This window comes from Balaenoptera acutorostrata, chromosome 3, assembly GCF_949987535.1.
Source record: "Balaenoptera acutorostrata chromosome 3, mBalAcu1.1, whole genome shotgun sequence".
NCBI lineage: Eukaryota > Metazoa > Chordata > Mammalia > Artiodactyla > Balaenopteridae > Balaenoptera > Balaenoptera acutorostrata.
The window spans coordinates 125,417,347-125,423,375 of NC_080066.1; the positions used below are offsets into that span (position 1 = coordinate 125,417,347).

Below are 6,029 nucleotides of genomic sequence, written 5' to 3' on the forward strand. Positions count from 1 at the left end.
GGCCTTTGCAGCCCTGTGTGTATGTGGAATTGGCATGGGTGTGGGTGTGAGTGTGTGTGTGGCTGCAGGTGTGACTGTGGGGGTGTCTTCATGGGCATGGGGTAGTGTTGAAGGGTTGCTGGGCTCCAGGGTCCTGAACTGCCTCCCTTGGCTCCAAAAGCCTTTGACTTGCTCCCTCCTCTGGCACCTGGCCCCCTGGCTTTGGAGTCTTGGCTCCTCCAGGGACCTGTGTCCTGACATCCTAGGTGAGGGCAAGTCCAGCAGAGGCTGCCTCAGGACTCTCCAGCATCTTCCCCCACCTCACCAGCACTTGTCCATTTGAACTGGACTGACTGTCCATCCTCCTTCCCTGCCTTCCAAGGCCTGTGGCCTTGGATTCAAGCCACAGCCCCACAGGCCCCCTGGCAGAGCAGCCTGTTTTCATGTTTGGCCACTTTTGTAGAGGAGGGAGGGGCTGGGTTGAGGATAGCTGTCAGTCACCAGACCTTAAATAAAGCAGCCAACACACACACACACACACAAAAATGGTTATTATCAAAAAGGTAAGAAATAACAAGTGTTCATGAGGATATAAAGAAAAGGGAATCCCTGTGCTCTGTTAGTGGGAATGTAAATTGGTGCAGCTATTAGGGAAAACAGTATGGAGTTTCCTCAAAACATTAGAAATAGAACTACCATATGATCTAGAAATTCCACTTCTGGATATTTATCCAAAGGAAACAAAACACTAACTTGAAAAGTTATCTGCTCCCCCACATTCATTGCAGCATTATTTACAGTAGTCAAGACATGGAAGCAAACTAAGTGTCCATCAATGGATGAATGGACAAAGAAAATATGGTATGTATATATACAATGGAATATTATTTAGCTATAAAAAAGAGGGAAATCTTGCCATTTGCAACAACCTGGATGGAACCTGAGGGCATTATGCTAAGTGAAATAAGTCAGAGAAAGACATACCATACAATCTCACTTATATGTAGAATCTAAAAAACAAAAAACAACAACAAAAATGAATGCATAAATACAGAGAACAGGTTGGTGGTTTCCAAAGGGGAAACAGGGGGTGGGGGATGGGTGAAATGGATGAAGGGCATCAAAAGGTACGAACTTCCAGTTATAAAATAAATAAGTCATGGGATAAAATATACAGCATGACAACTATAGTTAATAATATGGTATAAGCATACCTTGTTCTATTGCACTTGAATTTATTGCACTTCAAAGATATTACATTTTTTACAAAAATGCAGGTTTGTTGCAATCCTGCATTGTCAGATAATGGTTAGCATTTTCAGCAATAAAGTATGTTTTAATTAAGGTATGTACATTATTTTTTTAGACATAATGCTATTGCACACTTAATAGACTACAGTATCATGTAAACATAACTTTTATATGCCCTGGTAAACCAAAAAATTTATGTGACTCACTTTGTAATGTTCACTTTACTGCTGTGATCTGGAACTGAACCCACAATATCTCCGAGATATGCCCGTATTGTATACTTGAAAGTTACTGAGAGAGTAGACCTTAAAAGTTCTCATCACAAGAAAAAAAAATTATATGTCGTGATGAATGTCAACTAGACACTGGTAATTATTTTACAATATATACACATATCAAATCCCTATGTTTTACACCTTGAAACTAATGACATATGTCAATTATATCTCAATTAAAAAAAATCTAATTGGCAATAGCCAAATGATAAAATAGCTAGGAAAAGTTAACAAAAGTTCAAAACCTATATGAAGAACAACAAAATTTATTTAAGCAAGATAAATTATCTTGTTAAAACAAGAGCTGAATAAATGAAAAAACAAAGCAAGTTTGAATGTAAAATTTAAAAGAAAGAAAGAGAAGGGAAAAAGCAGGTAAATTTCTAAATGTTAACTGACTCTATTCCCCTATCATTGAACATAAAAACCTTACGGGAAAAAATAGAAATTCAAATAAAATTAACATATACTTGTCATAAAAAAAATCTATTTGTGGGGCACTATGGATAACAAATGTGTAAATTTCAGAATGAGATAGACAAAAGTTGGGAGGCTGGTTAATTTTCCCCTCCTTCTCCTGCTTCAGCCTTGTCCACTTGGGCATCCAATGTTCACAATGTCAAGCTGCCTCTCAGTCACTGCATTGTTAGCATGTTGTCTTTGTGTGATTCTTTACTTAACATAACAAGTTCAGCAATGGCTTCATCAAAAGCTGACTTAATCTAAGTCTATTGACAGATGAATATATAAAGAAAATGTGGTATACATATATAATGGAATACTATTCAGCCATTAAAAAGAAGGAAATTCTACCATTTGCAAAAACAGGGATGGACCTTGAGAGCATTATGCTAACTGAAATAAGTCAGACTGAGAAAGAAAAATATCATATGACCTCACTTATATGTGAAATCTAAAATAAACTCATAGAAACAGAGTCAGAATTGTGGTTGCTGGGGGTGGGGGCGTAATTGGGTGAAGATGGTCAAATGGTATAAACTTCCAGTTGTAAGATAAATAAGTTCTGGGGTATAATGTACAACATGATGACTATAGTTAACAGTACTGTATATTTAAAAGTTGCTAAGACAGTAAATCTTAAAAGTTCTCATCACAAGGGAAAAAAAACTTATAATTATGTGAGGTGATGGATGTTAGCTCAACTTACTATGGTAATCATTTTGCAACATATACATTTTTTAAAGCTTTATGTTGTACACCTTAACACATATAGTGTTACATGTGAATTATATTTAAATAAAACTGGAGGGGGAAAGAGCTCTCTTTGCAAGAGAGCAGGCTTTTTCCAGGAAGTTTAGAATCGCACAATAGAACACAGAGAACTTACAGCCCAGACCCAATATGATAGGATGTTTTGGTTGCATTTTCTGTTTCTGACTTAGAAAGCTTCTTGGTAGGCTTGCTGTGACTGATCCATAATCCTTTCTTGTCATCACCAGCAGTAAACTGACCAAGTAACAGTAGTAGTCTCCTTTCATTTTCAAGTAGAAGACTTTGCTCTGGGTTTGTGAAACACTAGGGATGAAGAATTTTTTCCATAAGAGACAACAAATCATTTGCAGATATCTCGGAGATCACTTTCAATTTTCTCTCTGTATTCTCAAGCCATTGGAACCTTCCATCATTTTCTCAGTACTTGAGACAACCCTCCAAGATGATCTATGGGCTCCAGAACATTTTCATAAGCTACTGAGAGAAGATTAATTTGGTTTCTTGCTCAGTTACAGACTTCATGCAGGCTGCCATGTCAACATATCACTCAGCTTGCTTGCTCAGTTTGGCCTCTGCACTAGCATGTTTTCATCCGTGACTGGAAGTTTGTGCCAGAAGTGGATGGTGGTGGATGGAGAGGAGTCCTGCTGGCTCTGAGCCATGGCAGTGGCGAGGCTGAAATTGTCCCTGGATCTCGCTGCTCACAGGCTCTGTGTTTCTGTCTTCAATTTGTGGCAAAGTGAATATGAAAGAAGTAATAATTGTGTTATGCCTTGATCCTTAAATTCATTATAGTAGCTTCTTTTTCCTTGTGGAAGAGGATTCCAAACTGATCCTATGAACTCCTGCAGTAATTTCAGCTCAGGAAATGATAAATGTTTATCCCATCACCAGCCTCTATAGTAAATTTTTCTCCAGTCTTTTACAGGGTTTGGGAATAATTCTTACTTATTCAGGTGATCACCTGGGTTTGACTGCCTTGGGTCTCTCTGTTTCCTTCTAAATCACTTTTACCACAAGTACTGTAACCTCCATAGTTACAACAAAGTTGTATATAATACAATAAAAGTTGTACATAATCAGCATTTCCTATAATTAATGATATCACTTAATTCTTAAATTCACCTCTGTGGACAAAGAATGTTGCCTGTGATATCAAAAACAATAGAGGTTGCAGCCATCGAGCCATTGGCCACTGCAGCAGGCCCCACACCCTGAGGGGATTCAGGTTGGAGAAAGCAGAACACTGGACCTAGATAATTAAGGTGCCTATCAAAGGAAGGATTTCAATGAGCTCAGACTCTCTTGCATCTTCCCATACGTAGAAAAGCACTAAATTCATGAACGTGAGATTTCTGGTGTTTCTTTAATTAATAGTAATCTTTTCATGTTCTAACTACCTGTTTTTTTTTGTTTTTTTGTTTGTTTGTTTGCTTTTTGGCAAAAACTCCTGTATATTCTTGCTCCTCCCTTACCTCTTCAGAATAGTCCCTCAGGGCTATCTGAGAGCCTATCTCCCCAGCTTAAGTCCTCAGTATATCTGCCAAATAAAACATAATTCTCAACTTTTAGGCTGTGCATTTTTTTCAGTCAATACCTAATTAATGCGAATATTTCAAAAAATGAATGTTTTTCTTGAAAGTAACATGCAGTTTACTCAACCATTGAAAGGAACGAAATTGGGTCATTTTTAGAGACATAGATGTACCTAGAGAGTGTCATATAGAGTGAAATAAGTCAGAAAGAGAAAAACAAATATCGTATATTAACGCATATATGTGGAATCTAGAAAAATGGTATAGATGATCTTATTTGAAAAGCAGAAACAGAGACACAGATGGAGAGAACAAATGTATGGATACCAAGGGGGAAAGGGGAGGGGAGTGGGAGGAAGGGGGAGATTGGGATTAACACATATACACTATTGGTACTATTAGACAACTAATGAGAACATAATGTAGCACAGGGAACTCTACCTAATGCACTGTGGTGACCTAAATGGGAAGGAAACCCAAAAATGAAGAGATACATGTTTATGTATAGCTGATTCATTTTGCTGTACAGTAGAAACTAACACAACATTGTAAAGCAACTATACTCCAATAAAAATTAATTAAAAAAAGAAAGTAACATGTAGCATGTACTTTTTATTCTTCTACCCTATGTTAGAAGAATGAACAAAACTTTAAGTTACTCTTTTCAGAATAGATAATTTAGCAAAATGTGGCATAAAATTTTGAGATTAACATATAATTTGTAATTTTATACATTAAAAAATCCACAAAATAAAATATTTTATAATTTTTGAATATATTCATAGTAAAGCCAACTGTGTTGAATAAAGTCAGATATATTAAAAGGACAAAAAATTAGAATCCATTTAGCTGTCAGAGAAAAGAATCATTATTACAAAACCCAAATCATCAAAAATCACAATAATGAGCCTCAAGTAGAACTATTACATTGTGTTATGCTGCAGTATTTCAGGTCCTTAAGATAAGTAAAATTGCATGTATTTTAATATAAAAAGATACTATATACCCATCCTCTAAGTTATTGCTTTCCATCACGATGATGGATTTACGTTAATCGTTTCATCCTCTTTTGAGTAGTTAAATCTTCAATTGTCAAAAACAGCAAAGGTTAAGTAGGCTAGACTTCTGAGTAATATTCCCAGTAATCTGTTGACGAAGATGGCCTGAGGCCTTTAAAGTTCCCCTCAGTTTGACTAAATTGTAAACAGGTTTTTTTTTTAAGACTATAAACTTCTGACCTCCCTTTTCTTAGATCAAGTACTTTAGAAAGCTTCCAATCATAAATTATTTCTCTGTCCCTTTGAGATATAAATTTTCTCCTAGCCTTTTGCCCGTTTTACAACACAAGAATGTCTTTCTCAGGGACCTGGGAGCCATTCCTTTGAAGTGTAATCATCAAGAAAGATAGGGACACTATCTCCCAGTCTTTGTGGGAGGATAGAAGCCTATCTTCCATAAATTCCAATTAGCAAACACAGATGGCCTAACACATTGACCAACCTCCTCTGAAGTCCTCCAGTACTTTTCCATCAGCTTGCCCCAGGGCTTAAAAATCCTCTGGCCTTTTGTTCCCCAGAATTGGGTTTAATCTCTCTACCCTGTTGCAATAGCCTTGAATAACGTCTTTCTTTCCTGCTTAACTCTGTCCAGTACAATTTTTCTTTGACACTGTTTATAGAATTTTCACCTTATCCAAGAAATGTACTCATTAATTGCCAACTTTTTGCAAGGTCCTATCTTAGGCACTATCAAAATG

The 6,029-nt window shown here is 36.8% G+C and overlaps 1 pseudogene; it reads right to left on the reverse strand.

The window, feature by feature from the left end:
- Positions 1-2,062: 2,062 nt before the first annotated feature.
- LOC103004893 (14-3-3 protein zeta/delta-like) lies at positions 2,063-3,334 on the reverse strand (annotated as a pseudogene).
- Positions 3,335-6,029: the final 2,695 nt, after the last annotated feature.